Below are 25,649 nucleotides of genomic sequence, written 5' to 3'. Positions count from 1 at the left end.
CATCGCCTGGTTGGGCCGAGCCGGTGTCGGTGTGTGGGTAGGAGTGCGAGGACCGAGAACCTGTCAGGGGCGGAGGAGGGGCTCGCTTTGGGGTTGCCATGGCAACCGGCGCCCGGCACGGACCGGCCCGAGCAGGGAGCGCTCGGCACGGACCGGTGAGGGCCCCAGCCAGCGGCTGGCTCAGGGGGAGGTGAAAGAGGGTGAAATGTGTTCCCCCCTTGAGGAGGAGGGGAGGGAAGGGAAAGAAGTTTCAGCGGAGGGGGAAAGGGGGGCGCGCGCTCACTCCCCAAGTCGCTCACTCCGTCTCGGCTAGTTCGCCGTGTGACTCATGCAACTGTCCGACCGGCCCGTAGATCTCGTGTTGGTCAGACGCTAGCAGCAGGCGTAGTTACGGAAGGACGTGTTTTTGGTGCCGGATATACCTCGCGAGTGCCCGGCGTGTTCTGGAACTGTGCGTCAGTGTGGACAGTTTTTTTTTGTTTCGGCCCGAGCGGCGACGAGGACATCTTGGAGCGGCGGCGTGACGCGGCCGAGCCGGTAAGTGACCAGAGACAAAGGAAGTGCTCTTGCTCCGCGGTCCGCTGTTCCCCGAAGACGCAGCCTGGCTTTGTTCCTCTCCACGCCGGTCGACCCGAACCTTCTCCAGAGTAGTTGAGAGGCCACGCTACGTCTGCCCTGAGGCTACTACCATTTATATATACCGTCACCCGTCACGCATGCTGCCTAATGTTGTTCACATGCCACTGTCAGCTTTATCAACACAGACAGATGTTTCAAAATTCATCACAGTACTAACTTCATTATCCATTTGCGTAAATTGGTTTTTGATCTGTTTGAAAAGATATTTCTCGGCTGATTTAACTCCAGCTGACGAAATAGGGATATTGGTTTCTTTCAATTTTTTTCGTCAAACTTTATACCGGTTTTCGATGTTAATGTTTCGGCAATTACTGATAGCTGTGTCAGACGTTTAATTATTAACATGCGAAACATTGGTAATTAATATTCATGGTCACTATTATGACATCTGTAATATGATATGTTTTTTTACAATAATATTTTTAGTTTACGTGGAAAGTATTAGGCGCCATTATGAATACTGTCACATTAATAGTTTCCTGCGCAAGGGTTAGTAAAGCGATTTTTTAATCTACGTAAGTTGGTAGGCGTTTAGCATTGATGCTTTGGTAAGTTGTTCCTTTGTTCTCGGTCAGATTTTTTTTAAATTTGATCCTAATCTCCAGTTTCTTGTCTCGAGTGACGGCGTGTTCAAGATTACGCGCCATTATGCAACACAGGTTCGTTTTCTGACCGCCAGACGTCTACATACAGCCGCAAGCTGCTCGCGTTTTTTATTCCTTTTTCCTAGGTTTCCTCTCCGTCGTTGCAGGGTGTTCTTTATATGTTTTTTTTTGTGACAGGACGCCTCCAAAATAAATATAAACAAAAAAAGGCACTGGAGGAATGAAGTCTAAGAATAACGCAGAGATCCACCGGATGTAGAGTTTCCTACCTCTGTCGTGGTTTGAGTGAAGCGACGTTCGGTTAGGTACCCACAGGTATACCTAATGTTATTTGGGTTTCACATAAACCTTGAGTATAGACTGCTGTTGCGTTATTGTCGTATAAAGCCTTTTGTTGTGAATTGTTAGTTCCATAATTGTGTAGAATTTGGGTTTCTGAATGAGGCTAATTTATTACGTGTAACTAAAGTGAAATGCTGCTTAGGTTAGATCAACTGCATTACTAATAGGTAAATTACCATCAACATAGATTTCACGTATTAAGAAAGTAGCTGAACCAACTATCCAACCTTTAACTTATTTAGTATTCGACTAATTTCCCACAGTTCGCGACTCTTATAAGGACAAAAGAGTCGCATCTCTACCTCCTCACGAACATGTTTCACGTAGGACACGTGAGTGGGCCACGTCGCGGTTTTTCATTTTGTTATCGCTGCACGCACTACCGCTCCTGGGTTATTGTTCGTACGGGTTTTTCCTCTGCGACACTGTCGCCACCAGCACCCCCTTTTTTCACCCGCATGTACTTGGAAATTAGTTCCATAGCGTGCGAAATATTCGAACGCGAACCGTTCGGGAATCGAACCTTAATCAGTTTCTTCTTATTTCTGTCGGACAATGAAACTGTAATTTTATCATTCCAGTTTTGTACAAATGGTATAAATTTAAACAGACAAAACCATAACTGTAACTACGATATTTACTAAGTATTATAACGGATAATAACTCAAGTGAAAGGTTGGCTAAGTTAGATAAGCTTCATTAATAATACGTAAATGTATGGTGAAAAATAATTTAAATTTAATAATTAACTTATAAATGTAGCTGACGTAACAAACCAACCTTTAAATATCATTCGCCTCATTTCCCAGAATACGTATTACTGAAGTTTTAATTGAAATAGTGTTATGTTGAAAAGGTTAATTAGTAGCTATTGATTTTATCGCCCTTGAGCAGTTTCTGCCGCCACAACGGCGCCGCCAGTCGATTTTTATGAGCTTTCCGTTGGTCAACCTGATTTCATTCCAAATTATAAAAAAGTTAACTATTCTTCAAATTCAAGTTTTTGGCAGGCATGTAAAATTACATCGCACCCGCAACTTAACATCTTTGTTGGGAAACTAAAAGCATTTGGGCAGCTAGTGCGTGCACATTTTATGTTGAGTAGTTGGTGCATAAAACGTGCGTTATGTGCCCACGTGACGTGCGTCTTCGCAGCTGTTTCTCGCCCGAAGGTAGAGCGGCAGTCGCGACATTCTGTACGGTAAAATAGCCCGGAACCGCGTCACCTTTAGGGCACCGTCTGTACGCTGAAAGAAAGGGACGGTAGAAGTTTACCTCCTGTCGTTTAATGAGTAGGTACACTTTAAATTTTCAATTTTGGTTGTGCGTAGGAAATGATTATAAAGTACAGCTACGTCGAACAGGCGGCTTAAGTTTCCTTGTACTAGCTTTCATACTTTTCTGTCTCCGGCAATATCACGAAAATGGCTTTTTTCAATTTTTTTTTTTGTGGAGTAAAAATTTTCAGAAATTAAGGAGACGCCAGAGACATTTTTGCATTTTAACTGGCATGTAACCACTGAAAATTCTCAGCGACAAAACTAGAGTAAAAGTCTGCATCGGCGAAACAACTTCTTTGTAACGGCCTGGCTGCTACCCCTCTCGCCGCGCTAAAAGAGGGGAGGGAGGTGGGATGGTGGCCGCGACATGCCGGCGCAGTTACCGTTCCAGTAAGTCTCTTCTCACGAGCGCTGCCATCGAGATCGAGCTAAATCTGTAGAACCACAGATCACTAAACGTTGCGAAACTTTCAGTATGTATCTGTATCGTGTCCCCGAAGTGTTTTTATGCTGATTCGCTAAACCTAATTGTGCAATAGAATGTAATATTACTATCATTATATAGTGCACAGGTAGGGTCGATGGATTTGATGATCAAAACCCGAAAAATAACACAGGAGATGATAAAAAGGTTGCCTGCGTCTTACGGCAAGCGTTTCACAAGAGACCAACTACTGGACAAGTGTCGCTGCTCTCGTATTTTCTTTCTTTCTGTGCGTGTATGTATAAAGAAATAAACCAATCTGTATACACACGTATGCGAGTTTGTAAAGGGATAGCACAAGACAAACAAAATGAATACATATTTTTGTATACTAAAGCTGGATTTACAGTGCCCTAAAAATTTTTAAAATATTTTCGTAGGCCAATTAAATCCACTGTCATAACGTCCCGCTGACGAAATTAGAATCTATTGTATTTCTTCTCTTTTTAATATCGGACTGACTGGTGCGATAAGCAGAAAAAACACATTAAAAATATAATTCCGCGTTGATTACACGAGTATACTTATTTTTTGACTAAAATTATCATTATTTCGATCGAGAATTTGTAATTGTATTGATATGTGGATAACACGAAACGGAATCATTTCTTTAAGAAATATTAAAAAGAAAAATCAAGTTACAACCGAAATACACAAATTAATACATACTCATTGTTTTCAAACACAATATTTGGGTTTTGCGTTGCTGACAGCCGCACACACAGCCACTAGTTGGATGGATACCGTCAGGGTATTGGATTTTAGGGTAGGACCATGGGACATTGCAAATCCAGTATAACACAAATGTGATATCGATCCATCCACGTGCACACTGATATTCAGTGGCAGACGACAGTGAAAAGAGAATTTTTTTTTGAAAACTGAGAAATTGTTTACTGGTATGTTTTCTGGTATGTTTTAATAATTTTCAAATTCCAAATAAATATAGTTTTAATGTAAATTGATTTGTGTACATAGGATTCATCAGCTGTACCGGTCTCACATCATGCCACTATTGGGGCACCAAATTAGAAGCATAAGGTTATTGCATAGAATTTGTACATGAATATCAATATTTTCGAAAACAAAACAAAATAGTTGACAACAAACAAATTGAGGAAATTAACTTACACAGACGTTTAAATATATTTACCCACTTACAACTTACACAAGATACTTAAAAGATAGCGCCGCGTTCGTAATGCTTTAGACTACCCACAAAATGTTAATTATCACAATGTTTCATTTTATAGTTAGTATTTAAAAGAGTGGTTTATTTATTTTTATGAATACCTATTAAAATTTATAAAATGTATTCTAGGATATTTACACCATTTTAAAGTTTACTTCGGCACCCCAAAACGCTATTACATCCCAGATGTTCGCGAAAGTTAATATACACGGGTGCATATTACCACACGTTGGTAGGGCGCCTTGAAGACTTAGGCCCGTGGCTGTTGCAGTTTCTGCATGGCGCTTTGGACTTTCAACCTTTTAAATTTCCGTTGTGTAATGCGCGCTTATTTCATTGCATTTGTAGTGCATATAAAAATATCACCCTAAACTCGCCTAAAAACGTATTATAACCTTTAAAACTCTGTCATTGATAGTTCCGGTCTAGGGGGAAATGTCACAGGTTCAGCGTGCATTTACATGGCGACGCGTTCGGCACTTATTTTGTTCGGCTAACCCTGAGAAATCAATAGTGCCATCTTGTTGAACAGAATTATAATTAAGGTTTTAAAAGGGGAACATTTTTTACTGTTTTTATCAATCTCGGAATTATTTAAAAGAATTGTACTTTAAATTTCGTGTCTTGAGTTTCGTATAATAAATTTATTTGCAACAAGAGACACATGAATTTGCTCATTACCGAGGTTAGATGTTCACACATCATTGGCGAGTACATTATTTATTGTATATACTTAAAATGAATTTAATTAGAATATATTTAATGAATTCCTATGTTTAAAGACAATGTTTGGTTAATTAAACTCTAATGTATTACCTTTTTTGTTCTACGATTAAGCTCATATTTACATTTTATTTTTTCTGCATGGAGCGCATGTTAGGCCACGAAGAGTTTTCACATGTCGCCGTTCTGACGGCACCCACCACTCCGGCCAAGGGCGTTGCCAGCCGATGGCCGGGGGGGGGGGGGGGGGCCAAGTTGTGGGAAAAGTATGTATTTTTTTGCATTTGGCTACATTTTTTTTAATCTCTAGGGCTCTAGGGGGGGGCAACTGCCCCCCCTACCCCACCCCCTGGTGACGCCCTAGACTCCGGCACGTATGTAACGTTGTGTAATGATTATTCCCTCGAAGATTGGGAACTACACCAAGAGTTATGTTCTCTCATTGCACGTGCATTATATGACCTGTTGTTTTTCTGCTTGGTTCTTGCACTTATTAAGAATATAAATAGCGTCATCTCCCTAGTAGAGACAGCGAGGTAAAGTTGCTGCAGTCACGTAAACTTGACTCAAATTTTACAGTTTTCAGAAGTGGTACGCATGTCCTGTCACCTGAAAAGCGTCTCATGATTGTTTTCGAACACTTGACAGCAGAGCAACAGTGGCTGAAGGATACTGTGGCACAGTCTTTAGCCACGTCATTTATTTAATGAGTTTAAGAGTTGTAAACGTAGGTTAAAGTCATGAATATGAAGAAAAAAAAGTGAAATGGTCATTTTATAAATGATAGAAAAACCTAAAAAATTAATTCAAGAATAAGTATACAATCCTCAGATAATAGAATGTTATATATTCTTACATACACACACACACATCTCTAAACTAAGTGTTTAAGTAAACCTTTGGGATCTAGTATGTTACTGTATCTAATATGTATTTTGTTTTAATTTTTATTCTACATGTTTACTAGATTAATTATTTTTGTGTGATTTCTTGGAATTACTTTGGATGAGGTCAAATTCCAGCCCATACAATTATTTTGGTTATATTTTGCTTATTTGAGTTTTTTTTTTAAATGAATGAATAGTACAAATATTATGCGGAATACATAGATTTGTGATTGAGACATCTTAATACGGTTTTCAAAATGGATGATTTTTTTTTGTAAACAGTTGTGTAGGAATATGGTCTGTTACGTGATAACATGTACATATTTGTGTTTCTGCAGTTATTTAACGAATCAGTTTCAGGTTGGCCTAATGTAATATTTTGTGGTTACACGAGTATTAATTCCTGCGCAGTTTAAATACGTAATATTTTTTTCAACTTCACATTAGGGCGACACTACGAGTAAGCTTTGCTGTTTTCCATTCTTTTGGCGTGAGCTACGTGTTGCAAATCGACGCGTGTGCCAGGCGGAGCTGATAGCGAAATTCGCTCACGACATCGAGTTCCGAGAAGTTGAGCAATGCTCGTCCAGCCTCGATGCCAACTGTGTGGGACGTGTGTGGCCCATTAATCGAGCTGGCATCTTGACTTCCTTGTAATCACAGAGATTTGCACTGTCTTTAAGTGATTTGTGCAATGGGGAATCTTGATTTAATACAGTTTCTTGGACATACGGCATTGCATTTTTTTGCACTATTTGTCATGGGAAAAATTCATAAATAAAAATTAAATTCAAACGTACACCTACCGAAAACAAGCCTAAACAAGCTTATTTCAAATGGGATAATCTGTTTGACATTACCTCATATAGGCTTGTTTTCTGTGGGTTATACGTTTTAATTTTTTATTACTTATTTAGCATGTACGAATTTTTCCCATGACAAAAGTGCAATGGTGTATGTCCATGAAATTGTATTAAATCAGAAATTTATTCTTTTCTACAAACTCTCTTCTGATTATTTTATAACATTAATGTAAATTGTATACATTTCTTTAGTCATCACTATTTTAGAAATAATTAGAATTCATTTTCTTGAAATTGGTTTAGTCATTACGATGGTCCACCTTGTTACGTAGTCATTTCAGGTATGACGTTTAAGTAAAAAGTATTTAAATTGGATAGTAGAGAGTTGGCGAGAAGAGAAGCGAACAGTGTAATTCTGAACTCGTTGGGACATTTTCGCGTTCATAATGTTCAACACATATATACATACATATATATATATAAAATGGAATGTTTGTATGTACGACGTTAATAAATTCCGACACCGTTTGACCGATCGCCATGAAAGTTGGAACTTCGAAGTGTTTTTTTCATCCAATTTTTGTAACTCGCCGCAGCGTACAACTTCAAAACCGTTCAACCGATCGCCATGACAATTGGTATGCACAGATATTTGAACACGGAGAATATTTTCGCGATATCCATTTTGCTATAACTCGCCACTAGATGGCGCTGCAGCGCATCAGTTTGTAAACCGTTCAATTGATTGCCATGGGTAAACAGCAAATCGTACGTCATAGACTTACAAACGTCAATTGTGTGTCATTTCTCTATGTTCACCACACTGTCTTATAGCGCTATCCATTTAGCTTTAACTCTGGTATGCTGTAGGGTTGCTGTGTAAGATATCAGGATTTGCTGTAATAATTAATGGAATAATTCGTAAACAATGAATTGTAAAATGTAGTACTACTTATACGTAATATGTCCAAACATTAAAATTATTAAGGAAACACTATTGAAATGTAAAGTATTTTTTTTAAACGGAAAAAATAAGTTTACAATGTAGTGTTATGTTGATTAAACCTTTCTTTTATTAAATTTAAAGCTACTTAATATTTCGTAAACAAGTAATCTTTATCTCATTCTGTTTGTAATGCACTGGTCACATGGTGCATATGAATATTCAGTTTACACAGGAATTAATCACCGTTGTCCTAAAACCCAGGTATTTTCGCCTCGCCCTCTGACCACACTCGCCTCATGTTTTAAGTATCTCAAACCATATTTGATATGTACGGAGACTAAAGCCCGTTTCTATGTTGGATGTACTTGATAGAAATTATGTTGTTTTGCACGCTCTTTTTAAAGTAGTTTACAATACATCGCAAACAAATAAGTAATATTTAATCACATGTAAAGAAAGCGAATTAATTTTTTTCTTAATCAATTATCATACATATATTACATGATAAGTAAGAGAAAAATTACATTACGGACGTACGGGAAATTTCTGTAGGCTGAGTTATATAATACCGACAAAAAAAAATAAATCACTAGTAAATATTCACATTGATTGTGGTTTGTTTACTAATTTATATTCGTAATATTTTTTTAATTTACCACTGTCGTATGCGGGACCCAAGCAATTGGGATTATTTAAGTATACTTTTGTAAAATATACCCCCACACATTCGAAAACATATTTTACATTTGTGTACACACATGGATAGGGTAAATTTTACATTTTTGAAAAAAAAAACTGGAAATATAATTATGATATACATTCAGCTAATGTTATTTTAAACCTCCAAGACTAATAAATATGTAATTTATTTTTGTGATACTAAATTGAAACATTAACTAAGTCCTAAAATCAATATTTTATCACAGCATGCTTATTGATATTATTATTAAAAGCAGCTAAAATATTTTTGTGATGCTTACACTGTTATGTTGATTTCAAAAAAATACTATCTATTGTAGCCGTTACCAAGGCGCGTCTTCCGGAAAATTTTTATATAGTTTCTCGTCTCATGGTCAATAGACCCCAAAACCATCGCCAACTTAAAAGTTTATATGATATATATATCACAATTTTATGGACACGATAACTGCCGCAATTTTTCACAAATCACTTCCAAACGGATACATAAAATATAATCATGGAAAAGCTCGGTCGAGATCGTTTATAGGCAATATCCGACCACAGGGGTAGAAATGGGAAACGTTTTTGAGGGAAAAAGAAAAATTGCAGTAACTCCCATAATATGGGAAAATTACATTCATTTGAACGTATTTATAACTCGTAAGAGTAATATAAAAATCTTTTGTTTGAATAAATTTTCGATACGATCAACTAGAACTGCAAGGGGGGAAAAAAAACAAGTTTTGGAGGACAAAAAAACATACCTCCTTTCGTAGACACAACATCGAATTCGTACAAATTTTTTGTTAAAATCATATAATTTTTATCAAAAACTTTTGTTTGAAAGAATTTTTGATTAGACCAACCCATTGCTGCAAAGGGTTGGAAAATAGAGGGGTTAACTTAACAAAAGAAAACATAACTTCCTTAGTAGGAACACGATTAAATCCTTTCAAATGGTTTGTAAATCTTTTAATTTTTATCTAAAACATTTTTCTGAAAATATTTTTGATATTGCAAACCAGTAATATAAGGGGTTGATAAAACCTGCGGTTGAAATCAGAAAATAAATAAAATTACTGTCCATGTACTCTATCGAATTAATGTTTATTTTTGTTTAACGTTTTAAAAATTTTGAAAATGTTTTTCTAAAATAAATTTTATGTAAGAAACTATTACTGCAAGGGGTGGAAATTACCAGGGTAGGAAGAAAAAAATCATTACATTTTTAATATATATTCTATAAAGTCCGTTATAATTTATTGTAAAACTCCTAAACTTTATCTAAAACCTTTGGCTGAAACAATTTTGGATGAAAAGTACAAATACCATTCAAACAGGGGTTGAAAATTATATATATATATATATATATATAAATTGGGTGTTATGTAAATTAAGTCCTTAAAATGTTCCAAGAGTTTATAGAATTTTCCAAAAAAATGTCCTGACGAAATGGGTACTTCGAAATCTACCAATGCCGATAGACTGTGACGAAAGGGATTTTTGTAATTTTGTAACTTAAATTCTTTTAGAAAAATAATTTTGGAATTCTTGTCAATTTTAGCTAGTATTTTCTTTATTTTGTTTAAAATACACGCACTTCAAAATTAACACATTTTGGTCACCACTGTGTTTTGAACTATCAAAGTTCTGGTTCAGGCGTGTTCTAAGCTCAGTGCTTGCACTCTGCCACGGCAGATACTCCAACGACCATTCGCGAGGAGCGCCGAGGCAACATTTTGGCACGTGGCATGCAGTCCTGCACAACTGTTCCAGTGGCTGTTACGTCAGCTTGGAACACGCCCGCGCAGTCCAGAGCGAGTCTGCAACAACTTACCAGCCGCCAATTTTCACTCCCAACAGAGCTCCATACGGCAGGTCAGAACTCGGGTACTTTGCCGTAAGCCAGTGGGTTTCCCATTTCCTCCGTCTTTAGGTATGTCGATTAAAAAATTTCTTGAGACATAACTTGGGCTGTGTAATTCACTCCTGGGAAGAAAAACTTGACATTTAAGAGTCAATTTAAAGGGGTCATAACATATTTATATATTGCTGCTACAGAGCTGACGGTTTCATTTTGAAGTAGATTTTTACCCAGGCTCTTATAAGGACACACTCGTTATGTGATAATTAAAGCCCTGCATTATATCCGTAAACATTTATGACCAGGGTGAAGTCTGTACTGTAGGTACGCAATACACATAATACACGCTATAACTTGTCCATCGGCTTCAACATAACTTTATCTCCCTTCTTTTTATTTATAACGGTCAAATGATTTCCGTACTATTTAGTGTAGTAAACAAATTTAAATATTGTAATTCACGTTTCGGGTATTAACCATAATTGTTTTGTGTTACTGTTTGGTTGTTGCACACCTGGCTCAGTGAAATGTCACATTTTTACAGGTGCTTCAGCGATCATTCAGACTTTCAGCAGCTGGATATTCTGACGTAATAAACAAAATAAACACAATTTCATGTAGCATCCTACTAGCCAATCATTAATTGGCATTTGTTTTGTATATTCATGTGTGAAAGTTCCCTGAAGCCCAGCGTGTAATCTTGACGAGAGAGTGTGCGGTGGACAGGATGTTGTGCGCTCCTCGAAGAAGTGCCGATTGGCGCGGCGACCTGCAGAGTTGGCAGCTCTGGTTTCCCACACTGCTGGCCTTGTGTATTGGCGGGCCTGGGTGCGCAGGCCCGCCGCGTCGCGCGACCTTCGAGCCGGTTAGTATCGCCAGCGCCTGTCCGCGCGACTGACGAGATGTCGCCGAGATGAATTACAAGGGGCGGTTCGGCGGGGAAGAGAGGCTGAATATGTCGCCCAGCGTCACACAGGAATTCAGGGCCTACCTTAAAAATATGTCAAAACTGTGTCCACATACGCAGGATATTCGGAGAAGGCAGAAATGTATATGGACATGGACGGAATTCTGTATAAATCTCAGAGGGGCCCGCGGGATAACGTTTTATCATTCCCAAGAACGATTTTGCAAGCGCAAGCCAGCCCCCTTAGAGAGGGGCTTTTTTGATTCCTTGGTTGGGGTGGGGTATAGCCCCCATTCCGGGATCTACGACCATGTCTATGAACATAGGTCCGGAAATACGCCTGCATAGTTGTTTTAGTTCATACCGTGTACGACGAGAGATTACGAGATGCCTTGTGGATGGTGTCCATGGATGCATAACGCCATAAAACGGGGCCACAATGTTTTGTTCGTCACTGTACCTCTATGCGCTTGAACGAAGGGAAGGGAGGAACCACGGAGCGAAGTGTTTATTGTGGCACGGGTTTGTGCTCATCTTGTTCCGTTGTGCGCGCGCACGTGCTGGAGTTTGTGTGTACGAAATTAAACTGAAAACAAATGTGTAGTTTAAAATGTTCCATCATTTGCAAAGACTGCACATAAGCGCAAGCGCTGCGTCTATTGCCAATGATTATCAAAGAGAAAGCGGATAGAAAGGTGAAGATAAAGGCGACGTCCGGTGACACCCGTCCTGGGAAGTCAAGCTTGTGGCGGGAAATTTTTTAAAAAATTATTTGCAGCAGGACATTTGAAAATTTGGTCTATATATATATATATATATATTAAATATGGGATTTATCGTTGGTTGTTGGGTCCCACAACGTCGATGGCTGGCTATATAGATAGACATTTTAATGTTGTTATGGTACCAGTCCATTTTATCCTCCTCAAACAACTTGGGTAGAAACAAACAAACTACAGAAATGATATAATGTTATTAACAGAGTGAATACGGTCCGAATCATATGGCGTTAACTGAAATGCAGTCAAATTACAGCGTGCACGAACAAACACTTTCCTTTGATGTACCGACACGGAGCGGATAGCGTTTGCGCGTGTTATAATGTTGTACAGCATTGTTCGCCGTCTGACCGGCCCGCGCAAGCTTCTTTGCTGGGTTCGGCGCAGACCCGCCTCAGCGTGTGGTTTGTGGTATTAACTCGCGGTGTGGTATTCCACCGAGCAGGCATTCAGCTTGTCTTCTTAGCGTTGTCGGGTTTATGTTCTTTGACATTCATGTACATATTTGATACATTCTTTGTAGCGGGTCTATTCGCGAAATTAAATTGTTAAAACGCTTCTTGTCATCGTGCACATTAACCTTCATGTCTGGCGAGAAGGCCGTGCCCGTGATGGAACGCGTCCCAAGTCGCTACCTGACTCGGTGATCCTGTGTTTGAAACCCTCAGTAATCTTACAAGTCGGATTGTCTTAAAAGCCGACGACGTGCGGTGCGTCCACCAGCTCTTAGAACTCAATTCCAGACAAGGTTTCTGAGCCAGTTCGGTTACGGTAAATAGCCTTTATCTTCACCGTTCTACTCGCTTTCTCTTTGATAATCATTGGCAATGCACGCAGTACTTGCTCTTATCCGTAGTATTTGTAAATGATGGAACATTTTAAACTGCATATTATGTTTTCAGTTTAATTTCGTACTTACAACCTCCAGCTCGCACGCGCGCACAACGGAACTAGCACAAGCCGTGCTACAATAAACACTTCGCTCCGTGGCTAGCCTTCTTCATTTTTAAAACTAACTGGTTTTATGTGATTTTATTAATGAACTATATACGCTTGCACAGTCAGGTAAGTAAAATGTACACATAAACTTTTCAGGTGAATCCACTACAGGAATATCTGTAGTGTAAAGTCTTGTTGACATCGAGGGATGACAGTGTGACGTAACAGCGACGGAATGAATTGGCGGGAGGAACGGTAGTTCCCCGAGAAAACCTACCGTCACGTTTTCCACTGGCGAAGAATTTAGCTTTGACCCTGCCGCGAATGGAAGATGGTTGCCTTGGTTTGAGCTGTGTGATTGATTCCACGATAGGCTTCATGACTGCTGTTGTCAGCCACATGTCTTTCCCTCTGCTGGGCAGCAGCTTCAGTACCGAAATAATCAACTCGTTTAAAGTCGTTTAATATTCTACTTCATAAATATATTGGCTGATTATGTTGTTGAGGAAAACACTTCGAAGATTTCAGATTGATTTCGGCGGTTTTCGTTCCAGCTCGAGAGGAAATTTGTTCTGCTTCGTTTGGCCAGTATTTTTCTTCTTGGCGGAAACGTAGTATTCTATTATTATTTTATTTTTCTGATCGGAAAATAAAAATGTAAGGTTTGTAAGAGACAGCCATGCACAGTGAGACTGATATTATAGATGGCTCTTAACCACTGGTCGCTATACGCTCTTACGTTAACTTCCGTTAACGTACATGGAGAACCAGATAACAATGGAACCTTCTGCCATCGTAAGAACAACGTCCTCAATACACGACGCGCGCGCACGGTGTTTGGCGCGCTCAGTCAAGAGATCGGAGCCTCTCGGTAAGGTTCGGGTGTCTTCGGAAACGAGACCGAACCAACTGGATAGTTCCAACAGCTTGTGGATGGTCGGGGTTTGAGTATAAATACTCACATCCAGCGAGCATGTTAGATCCGGAGAGACCCCAGCGAGGCTCGCACAAGAGACACCAGCAACGCAGAGGTCAACGAAGAAGTCGTCACGATGCAAGACTACACCTTCAAGAAATGGCCAGCTGTTGTTCTGGTAAGCCCTATGTGTGCCAGTAGAAACCCGAACACTGTCGGAGTGGTATTTCGTTGCGGTACTGACACTTAAAATAATTCCGCAGTTGTGGACTTAGAATAAATTCGGCGGCACGAGTGAAACGAACTTTGGCAATGGGCGACAGCTTGGTAAGGAGCAGACGTGTTTTGGCAATTGACGTACTTTGTTTCGTGACCTGTGACAAGCTTGAATGACTTTGTCAACATGACTCATAACATATTTACATTTAGCAACGTAATTTACGTAACGTAAACAATCGTTGAACTCCACGTATGTCGTGGTAAATGAGCGCTTACAAGACGTGTGTGAAATAAGAGCTGAGGGAAACTGATGTACTGGGATCATAGAACATCGGCTACCGTCTGCTGTGTGTTTGAACTTGGCTGAAAGTGTTGTAGTGGTAGCGGAAGTGAGACAGCGTGGCGCTCTATTGCCTTTTTCATCAAGCAGCGAGGCGGAGAGAACGAGAACCAGGTCGACTCGTCGAGCTACTGGTTCGCACAGGAGCGATCCAGTCGACAGCCCAACGACCTCACGACTTGCTGTGCACGCTCGCGGGCGTGACATCAGGGCGAGTAACGTCTGAGAAGGAAACCGCAGTTTCCGAGGTGGTTTACTTGGCTAGTCTCTTCTTCTTCACATAGGCAGACGTTTACGAAATTAATTTTTATTTACTTGTAGTCAGCTGCATGTGCTGAGTTGTAAATAATAGTTAACGCATTTTATAGATTATTTGTTCAAGTGCATTTTACCACGTGAACTCTGATGGATTTATAGTTCATAATAAATTTTAGTATTTATATGCTTGAGGACTAGAGGTTCAAATCATTTGTAAAACTACATGATATATGGTATTAGTGTTTTTTGTTGCATCTGGTGTACACTAGGAAGTAAGTTCTTTTTAATGATTAAATATATTCACGAGTTTGGTGCTCTTTTAAAAATGATGGTATATGCTGATGTTTCAGATAAATAAATATAGTTGACAACGATTTACAGGTCAAGTTTAACGTAATAATTGTTATTAATTTTTGTGACAGTGTAACTGCCTCTTGACCACTACTTACCTTATGAGTGCAATAACGTCACATTCAAGGTCTTGCAGGTCTTTCCATTAAGGATAATAATTATACACTTGAATAAAGGCAGGTGTTTTAACTGTAAACTTTAATGTTTACAGAGCTCTGCAGGAATGAGGCAGTATATTTGAAGACCAGTGGTAACGAATAAACTGTATTGTAATTTATCATATTTATGGCCTAAATTGTGAATGTAATTTGTAAATAAATATGTTTACAGTAGCACTCAGTGCCTAGCTTCTATCTCTTCGCTCCTGTCATTGATAAGGGGAGGGGTTACAACGTAGTTGAGTAAAACCTCTTTGTAGTATTTTTAATAGTGACATATTCCTTGGCCTCAATAATACTATCTACAAACACAGAAACTTAAAAGGTGAAGGTAATTCTCATACGGTGACGTGATATTTACACATTTATTATGAAACGTCTGAAGATAATAATTATTGTGTTTCTCTGGAATGTATGGAAATGAATATATTAGGTTGAAAACTGGCAGTTGCACATCCGAACTGTTGTCTATATCTTGGTTGCTTAAATTTTAATTTTTTTTCCTTGCGCGCGTAAAAAAATATCTCTTCCAAGGGTTACAGATTAGTTACATGCATAGAAAATACATTTTGATCTTAGACCTTGCCCAAAACTGCATTTGGCTTCCAATTTCCCAGAATAGCTGACAGTTTTGCAGCTAATAAAGAAAATAATTATAGGTTGTTATGTAAAACCAAAAATTATACTGTCTGCTCAATAACATGTACAATACTTAATTTGTTTACATTGATAAAAAAATTTCTTCTGGACTACCTCAGTTGAATTTCTATGACAATATTTTTGTTACAGAGGATGGCTTGATTTACAGACGACTTGCACAACAACTAGTCTAATTGCAGTCTTGCCTTAGATGTTAATCGCACCCACGACGCCGTAGTAAAGCGACCTAAATACTACTGGACCGAACCAGGACAAGACAGTCCAAAAAGAAATGTGAGACGATTGACGAGTGTTGTATTTTAAAATATTTTCCTGAAGATATTCAGCAGATATTTAAAGCAACGTTTCTGGTATTGCAATCGTAGTACAATACAATAGTTATTTTATTCATAAATATTTCACCAAAATGTAATCTTATGTAGGTATGCAGTAAATATTTATTATTTTTAGGAAATATATAAGGTGATTAAAAAGGATATTTGTTTTCGTTTGCATGTGGTGTAAGCAGCCGTGAATTTTTTTTTAGGACTTATTGGACGTTTTATTTAGCCAGTATGACGATGTCAAATTGAAGGAAAGCATATCAATGTTGTTCGGTCTTCTGTCCTAATATTACGCACAGTTAATATCAAGTTAACGCGTTTTCACAGAAATTCCTACCACATTTGAGTGATTCCTTGCAGCACGCAGAATGACAATGCCAGTGTCTATCGTCACCAAGTGCTGTCTTTGTCGAATAGCCAAGAATCAGCACGTTCAGCAAGCATGTGAAATATATATAGCTGAATAAAGATTTCATAGTTCAATGAAAATGAAATTTAAGCGGACGAAGTCTCCGGCGACGAGCGACTGTGCAGCGACCCTGGTGGGCGAAGAGAAGTCCCGAGGTGACATGGGCGAGGCGGTGCGTGCGAGTAGTGAGTTGCGAGGACAGCGGTGTGCGGACACGGAAGTAAGAGAGACAACATGCAGTGCTCGGTAAGTTTTATTGTAGTGAAACTTCATCCGAGCATGAATAATGTATAATGATACGAGGAGGAGGGGAGGTGGACTCAGGAGCGTAACCTCGATTACATGTTTTAATTACACCACAATTGAATATTTGCTCACATAGTTGTACATACTTATACCTGTTCTAGCTGTTGGGGAGGGGAGGGTAGGGTATGTTATCTTTGAATATATATACTGTATAGAAGTCGCGAGTGGATAGGATTTACTCTACGTTTTTTAGAAGCGTATGAGAGCAGCTTGGGAACTTCACCGCTGCAGTGCGCTGCCGTAACGCCCTGTATCGTCTTAGTTGTTATTTACACGTTAGAGCGCAGCCCTGTCGCCCGCTGTCATTCCCCGCACCCCCTACCTATCATTCACTGCAGCTCAAGTTCGTTCAACGGTAGGGGGAAGGGGTGTTTGAAGAGTTCGACACTTGTCCGCTAGGGACCTGGCGATTGCGGCGGTGAATTAACCAACTACCTCAAAACCGTATTAGAAATTTTAACCTGGGCTGGCGACTTCTAAACAGTATATATATTCAAAGATGTTATGGAGGCATCCCAGGGGACACGCCGTGCTAGGGTAGGCGGTCTGGTCTAGCTCGACCTGCAGAGTGTGAAGTCCACCCCTTGGCCGCGGTCGGGCGCTGCTCGCGGCCTTGGAACCGCGGGTCGGCGGCGCGTGACCGCTCCGCGCCGCAGGAAGCGCCACTGGCCAGTGAGCGTGCACTTCCAGCGGCTCAGAACCAATCACCGATTCCTGTGCCGCACGCACACCCGGGCTCCGGTTAGGTGTTCCCTGCTCTCGGCAAAAAAAAAAAACCTCGCCGTGTGCCAAGTCACACAGACCCTGGCGCTGTCGCGGGCCTTTTGCATCTCTTTCTCACCACCGACCTACCCTTCACTCGCCTTTAAGCATTCTTTACATTTGCGAGGCTTTTGATCCTAACGCCGTCGCGTTCATGCTATTGCTGAATTTTTTTGGGTTCAATATTTCTGTCTCATCATTTCTGTTTTTTTTTTCGTTCTCTTAGTACATTTTTCTTTGTTTTTCTTTGTTTTGTTGACCATATTCCTGTTACGGAATATTTTTGGTTTTTATATCCTTGTTGACAACAGCAATTTTTTGCTTAATTTTGTGTTTTTTGTCTTTTTGGGGTTTTATTTATTTATTTATTATTTTGTAGTTTTTCTTCAACAGAAAAAGTTCTTAGCAATGGCGTATGTCCAAAAACTTACATCAAGCCTTGAACAAATTTGATGATTTATCTACTGAAATATGAATTTTTTAGCCCTCGGATGCCCGTGTTCCCCCCCCCCCCCCTTTACCGTTATGGATGGTTGTATCAAAAATTTATTTAGGCAACCTTTTTTTAGTGTTGCTATAACGAGATATATACATACTTCATATGTATGTAATATTAGTTATATTAAGGTAGTTATAGAGGTTTTTCTGAAAACCTTTCCCATTTCTACACATTTGATTTTTCCCATTTCTATATTGTATGTAATGTATTGGAAGTGTTTTGTGCAAAATTACGTTAGGTACCGTGTCGATAATAATGTGACATACACAGATAACTTTCGAGTTAACGATGGTTTTGAGATCTATAAATCATGAAACAAAACGTTTTGTAAAATATTTTGAATTTCGCACCACGGTAATGACTACAACAAATAGGTATCAAAATTATTTATTTCTAGTAACTACATATTTAATACAAAATAATACCAAAAATAATAAGGATTTATTCTTAAACCTAATGTAATAATGGCTTGCTACAAATTGCCTGTTTGGCTTAATTTCTTCACAACAACCACTAGGTGGAACATTGCATACTTCGAACAAATACATGTAATTGTTCACAAAGAAGAATGCAAACAGCTCCTAGAATATAGGTAAAAGTAAGGTATTATAATTTCGTATTCGCGCATATGCGCTCACTTGATGCTGGTGCGTTGTAACTGCCCGCACCCTCATCGGAGATTTTGTTTACCCGAGAGAGGACTTGTTGAAGCATTTGCGGCTTGTAAACGTTACCAAAAAACTTGCTGGATTTGCTCGTGACATCAAGTTCCCAAACCGTCGAATACTAAGGTTATATTTTTGGGGCATAGTTCTTATAAAGACAAGGCCGTAGCCAGGATTTTGTGAAAAAAAGGGGGGTGGGCGATTTAACTGTTACATATTTTTTACGAGTAAGTTTCCTTTATGATTGAATTTTAAAAGAAAATGGTTTGTCACACTAAAGTCCCGAGGAAAAGTGGACTTTTAGAACTCCAACGTTTACTCACAGAAATTTAAGCAATGAATTAATTGGTTTGAAAAAAAAAAGAATTGAACATTTTATACTTCTGTTTTTATTGAATTAATTTAATACTTCGCTCTTAAGTCAATTATTTAAATAATTCGTTTAAATAAGTAATTTTAAACAAAAAACACGCCACGTTTTTATGAAAGAAATGCTTACAAAAACATGCCGGCAAACCGGAATTAAATATAGACTACTTGAAAACGCAATTCCTGCAGCATTTGTACGTAAGAGGCAAGTTGGACTATAATGGCGAGGATATATATTATTGTAGCCCATTAAGGATAAAAAAAAGTAATTCCAAAATAGTATCTCTGAAACCTTATATAGCTAGGTTGCTGTAATTGTGTTAGTCTAACTTGGCATCCTGGAAGGGAGAGGTTCCAACCCCACAGACCTCCCCCCTGTCTACGCCTCTGTATAAGGCAGACTTGACTAGTAACTAATAGCAACAGAACTATCAAAGCAAACTTTTGTGTCATTCAAGACCTTAATGACACCTTCTATCGATGATCCCAGCCACTGAACATGATGATGAAGATGCAAGATAAAAAAAAAAGCGCTGTGAGGTCTAGCTTGCCAGTCATTAAATTAACCCGAAAAATTCCCGAGTCTGTAGTACAAGAAGACAATGATACTTAACGCCCTCGCAAAAGCGTGTGATGACAGACACAGCCAAGCGTCAGAAAAGGTGGCGACCCATAAACATTCTTTCGGAGTGGGCGGTCATCGCGATGGAGTATGCGTCGATTTGCAACTTTGGAGTGTGTGTTTGTTGGGGGGGGGGGGGGGGGGAGGTGGTTTACGCCCTGGCGAGGACGGGGGGAATCACAAATATTCCGCAGTCGCATGATAGTAGCCAATAATGATGGGTCAGTGCTCGCATGGAATCCCGCCCGCGGGCGTGTCCCCGGATAGTTCCCGAGTTCGGCAGCAAGCGGCGCTGTTCCGCCGAAATTCCTGACTCAGTCCCGGGATGACGCCGCGCTTCGGGCATTGATCGGCGAGGGGTGGGGCGCATTCCCAAGAGCGCTCCCAAATTGGACCACCATCCCTCTCCGGAGGGAGGCTGGCGCGACCCCCTCCCTCGAAAACTTCGTCCCTCTCGTTGCAAAGGTCGGCGGAGGGGAGTCGCGACTTCCACAGGTGAGTTATGACCGCGGGGGTTGCAACACCCATTCTCTTCTTCTCGCCCTTTTGTGATCTTCCGAGGGGCGGTTTTAATCTTACCCGGCGCCAGCACCACGTTTCATCGCGAGGCATTCAAGCGTTATGGCCGTTATCGTATTGTACTCCGCCATCGCGCCTTTTCTGCTTCACCCTTCCCCTTTCTTCAACGCTTCTGGAGAGATAGGGTCCCGAATAGTTCGTCCGCGTTTGTTCGAAGGCACTGGAAGAACCTTGGACGTAGATGTACTTCAACTGTGTTTCAAAATGGGCATTACCACGGGCCCAAGACCTGTATACATGCTAGGCCACGCGAAACTGCTGTGTGAGTAATAGTATGCACTCGTTAGTCTAATAACCTTCGGTTCGATTCTTCGCGTTCAGTTTTTTTATTGGTGGCTTCGGGTTGTTCTTTTTAAGTGTTTCGAATCACGGACGAAACGTGTTATTTAATACTTTTTAGTAATGCGCATGTGTATTTATTCATGCGTATACATTATTATTACAATTTGTTTTAAATATTAATAGTACTGTACACTCAATTTTTCTTAATTGTTCACGTTAAAACTATATTGACGTTCAATTGTCCGGCATAATCGCCATTCCGGCAAGGCCATGATCCCGAGTGTGTCGGATGAAAGAGCTTATGAGGTCAAACAACTTTTCGCGTTCTTGGCCACAACTCTCCCAAACAGATAATAAATAATAAGTGGTGCTGTCTGTACCGAAGCTGCGAACAACTCTAGGTTAACGTCTCCAGTGTGCCCGACCATCACAGCGCAATTAAGACCCTTCAGGCATTGGCGCACAGCGTTCCGTCCTGTAAACAGAAGGTAGAAATTCTTCAGAAGTTCTTACTTCGCGGAGTAAATTGCCACACGCCCGCGGATTTCATACAGCAGGAACTCGCTGTGATCGTCTTACCTGTTCAGAAATTCAGGTTCCTAGGACAACCGTCAAACCCACGAGAAAAGTGACAAGCTAGTCGACGAAGGGCAACATGCCTCCAGCCCCGGCCTAGTCTACGCAATACGCGAACCAGCAGGTATGCAGATCCGCGTCGAGGACTGCAAGCAACCCCAGTGCCCCTCGTAGCGCAACTACTGCCAGAGGTTCGACCATGTGGGCAAGGAAGGCAGCGCCCAGTCTTGTCGCTGGTGCTCAGGAGCACACCGAACCCCTGACCGCCCTCATGGTGGCAACCGCGACTACGTCAAGTACTGGCACTGCAGAGTCCAGAGCTGCTCAATCTTCCTGCCTACAAGGCAGAACTAGGCAAGAACCTTCCCCCCACAGACGGGTCAGGAAGGCATAACAAGCATGCTGCAACAGTAACCCAGCCTCCGTCCCAGCACCAAGGCCCCTCTGACTACCGTGGACCACCAAGGTCTAACCCATGGGACCCATCTACTTCGGCCAGTACCTGGCACATGCGAGCTGGACTCACCCGTCATGGCCAACAACCCCAGGTCACGTGGGTAGTGCCAGCACCAGTACAAACGGCATTTCGAGAAGCACCGAACTGGACACAATAATTCCAAGTGTGTTTCCCACACAAGGACGGTCAGATCAAGATAAGCTGCTGGCTTCCAAATGCGCGTCGGCCTCCGCAGCACAGGAGCAAGGCAGCTCCCACGCAGCAGACTGCGCCGCAGCAGCTGAGAGCAGGGCAGTAGAGGGGACCCCCGTGCCGACTGCTGCACCACAGTAGCCGTAGCTGTCAGCTTCCCCACTTTCCTAACCTAGTAGCAGTTGGCATTTACCTTGCGATCACTAATAAAGTTAACATAATCTCAATATACGCCTCACCAAGTAGGTCACTAGTAGAGGCCGACCTCTGATACTCTGTGTATAGAGTCGGCCCTTCTGTTCTGGCTGTAGGAGGCATTATTGCCAGACATCTGGAATGGAATAGCTGGCGCTTAACAACTTAATGGCAGACTGCTTTAAAACCGTCTGCTGAATAAAAAACTGTAGTGCTCATACTCCCTCTGAGCCCACACAGTAAACAGTACTCCAGATATTCTTGATCTTGCAATCAATAAAATATTCAACACTGGGTTCGAGCTGGAAGTGGTGCATGACATGTCGTCAGACCACTCTATGGTACACATAATTTTCGAAGCGATGACGTGAACATAGAATCGAACCAATTCCGCAGAGTTAAAGATAAAAAATTGCTAATTGGCGAGACTTTCAAATTAATTTAAAATCTCCCGGATGCGACTGAAATTAGCTTCGATGCTGCGATCACTTAACACCACTACCAAAATTAGGGAGGGAATAACAGTGCATTCCAGAATAGGAGATTAAATTAATGTACGATGAACTGCCAGCATACATATGTGATTTAACTACGGGAAAAAACCGCTTGCGCTGAGAAAACACATGACGTAGGCAACGAGTAGCCAAGAGACAAATAAATGAATTACAATCAGTGATTTCTGACGAAATTGCGATGTGGTGAGCTAGTACGTGGGAGGCTAAATTAGCTAGGCTCAAGATCTTAGAAACAGTGCCTAGACCATGACTAGACGCCTCCTTCACAAAAAGGAAAAAATTCCACCGCTACAAACGGACACTGGAATAGCCTTTCTGCCCTACGAAAAGGCACAAGCCGTTGCAAATACCTTAGAAACTGCATTCCACCCGAACATCCAGCCCTCTGACAGGCTATTCACTGTGCACATCCGCAGAGAATTACGTATCAAATTACACCAACCAATCACATCAGAGCTGTGCCCAGCCCAAGCACAGGAAATTACGAGGGTAGTCAATCAAGCGCACGAAGCCTAGAAAAGCTCCGGGGAACGACAGTATTAAAGCTGTCGTTCTCAAACAACTCCCTGACGAAACACTGGAATGCTTAGCTGCCTATATCAATGCCATGCTAAAGCTACATTGCTTCCCCACTCAATGGAAAGAAACGAATGTAATTGTGTTCCACAAACCAGGCAAAGACAAAACACCCACACAAAAATACAGGCCCATCAGCGTACTCAATACACTCTCGAAAGTTGCCGAATGTATACTACTACACAGACTCAGCTGTCACATACGCGAACATGATACTCTACCCAACAAACAGTTAGGTTCTTGTAGCATCCACTCAACTGTATTACTGTATTACTGTTTCACTGTAGAAACAACAATGCCTTCAATGTCTGGGAATATGTAGTGGCTACATTCCTACACATAAAAAAAAAAATTTTGATAAGAGTTTTCCATGTGGGCCTAATATAGAAACTGCAAAAAAAAAAAGGCTTCCCTGACTGTTATATAAAGCGAATTGCCCCATACTAAACTGATAAAACATTTATAGTTAACGCAGAAGGTTCTAAATCCGACCTAAAACCAATAAATTCAGATGTACCACAAGGCAGCATACTTAGTCCTGTGTTACTCAATATTTAATGTCATCGACATGCCTAAACTAGCGCACCACCCTGTAAAAGCGGGCAGCCATGCAGTCGCTGTATAGTAGGTCACAGAAACCTACAATCAAGCACTCAACCTACAATCAGCCACCAACTGACTGCAAACTTTACTAACTGAAATGCAGCTGTGATGAGCTACCTGGCGAAAGAAAATTTGATAATTTCGCTAACTGCTGATAGCCTTTTACTGACGACAGGTGACCTGCCGTTTTATTCATTTCGGAATAAGGCCCGATCCGCTATTTCGCTATTAATTAACGTAGTTTAACAGTCAATAAGTATCTATTATTAATGTGCGCTCACCACCGTGTTCCCTTGAATGGTAAACATGCTGACTGGCAGCCGTAGGGCGACGAGTGAAGTCGCCCATCGCCAAGGGCGCATGCGCCACTGGTCCCATTCCAGACGCGCACAAATACAAGGCCCAAGCATCCGACCCAAGCATGGTTGAAACTTTCTTCTCCAAATAACTTCCTGACCATCCTTGTCCTGTGTCAGAACTTGTCTGCTCTATGCTTGCAATAATTCAACCTGTGTCTTTACAGATTATATCTGGGCCCAGCTTAACTAGTCATGGCCTAGAGTTTAAAATAGGCGAGTTAGTCATGGCATAATTTGCTGTCATGGCTGGACAATCCCTAGAACAAAGAACATGATGGCTGTGCTATCCTTTCTGCATGGCTGAAACCCAGCGCAATCAGGCGTAAAGGCTTCGGCCCGAGACGCACTCAAGTATTCCCCAACCCAGACCCCTCCCAAGCAAATACACTTAGTTTTAGTTAGGTTGGGGGGGGGGGGGGGATAAATGGCCGCTCGCTCGCGGCACGAAGTGGGGTCCTCGGCGCCGCCCAGACACTGCGACCCGCTTGTGGTGGAGGCAGGCAGTTCACTGGCCTCGCCTCGCGTCCCTGCGGTTGGCTGCGCCCGGCCCCGCGCCTCGGCAGACGGTCGCTGTGCCGACTGCAGCCTGTGCACACAGGCACTGTGCAGGCAGCACGAAGAGTAGGTGCTGGCAAAATAAACCGTTTCAATAAAAAATCCGCATGTAATACGTCATTCATTTGTAAATAATATTACTTTGAAAAAATAAGGGCGTTCAGTGTTCACACGTTAACCATGTTTGTTAGCTCGTGACCGTAATGCCTATAAAGTCAAAACATTGCATTATATATTCGATTTTCCCGTTCACTCGTATCTATACCTTGGAAACAGATGAAATTTTTGCAATTAAGCAACTTTGCAAGCGAGTAAAAATAACAGATTTTTCAATGAAAACACTTGTTTTCCACAAACTTCGATATGCCCACGGGCGACGAGATGGAATTTATTATTAGTTTCTTCCAACTGGAAGACTTTATGCAACGACCGCAAATACATAACTTTAGAACGTATATTTGTCTGGCTTATTAAAGTTTTAGACTTAAGTTCTTATAATCATCGTTCAGTTCTTTGAGTGAATTACAATGTTATGATTGGCTTGAAACGAACTTTCAAACCATAGTCTGCAATGGAACACAAATTGCCCAATTCGGACATAGGCTCGATTGGCTCTAAGATACAGATATTTAAGTTTTTCCATCTTCTGAACTACCTCAAGCAGGTAAGAAGTTGTAGCTACACCTACCAGTGAAACGAGGTGGCTGAGATTACTTGATTACTTCTACGCTACCAAGTTACTGTTAGGTAGCGGAAGTCGTGCGAGGAACAAGAGACGTCTGCGCCAAACGTTTTGGCCGGTGATATTCGGGGCGTAGGTCTTGAATGTTTT

At 41.0% G+C, this 25,649-nt stretch overlaps 1 protein-coding gene across 4 annotated transcripts in view; it reads left to right on the top strand.

Moving 5' to 3' along the window:
* The first annotated feature begins 281 nt into the window (after nucleotides 1–281).
* Nucleotides 282–25,649, top strand: part of LOC134537311 (RNA-binding protein Musashi homolog 2) — a 511,410-nt gene continuing 486,042 nt past the window's right edge. For 2 of the 4 annotated variants that reach the window (XM_063377622.1, XM_063377631.1), the window contains exon 1: nucleotides 282–537. The gene's annotated coding sequence lies outside the window, so the exon portion shown is untranslated. The remainder of the gene's footprint in view (nucleotides 538–25,649) is intronic. The other 2 variants (XM_063377641.1, XM_063377613.1) reach the window with 2 other exon arrangements.

This window comes from Bacillus rossius, chromosome 1 (assembly GCF_032445375.1).
Source record: "Bacillus rossius redtenbacheri isolate Brsri chromosome 1, Brsri_v3, whole genome shotgun sequence".
In the NCBI taxonomy this organism is placed as follows: domain Eukaryota; kingdom Metazoa; phylum Arthropoda; class Insecta; order Phasmatodea; family Bacillidae; genus Bacillus; species Bacillus rossius.
The sequence above is the reverse complement of the archived record's forward strand: the minus strand, read 5'-3'. Positions and strand labels throughout refer to the sequence as shown.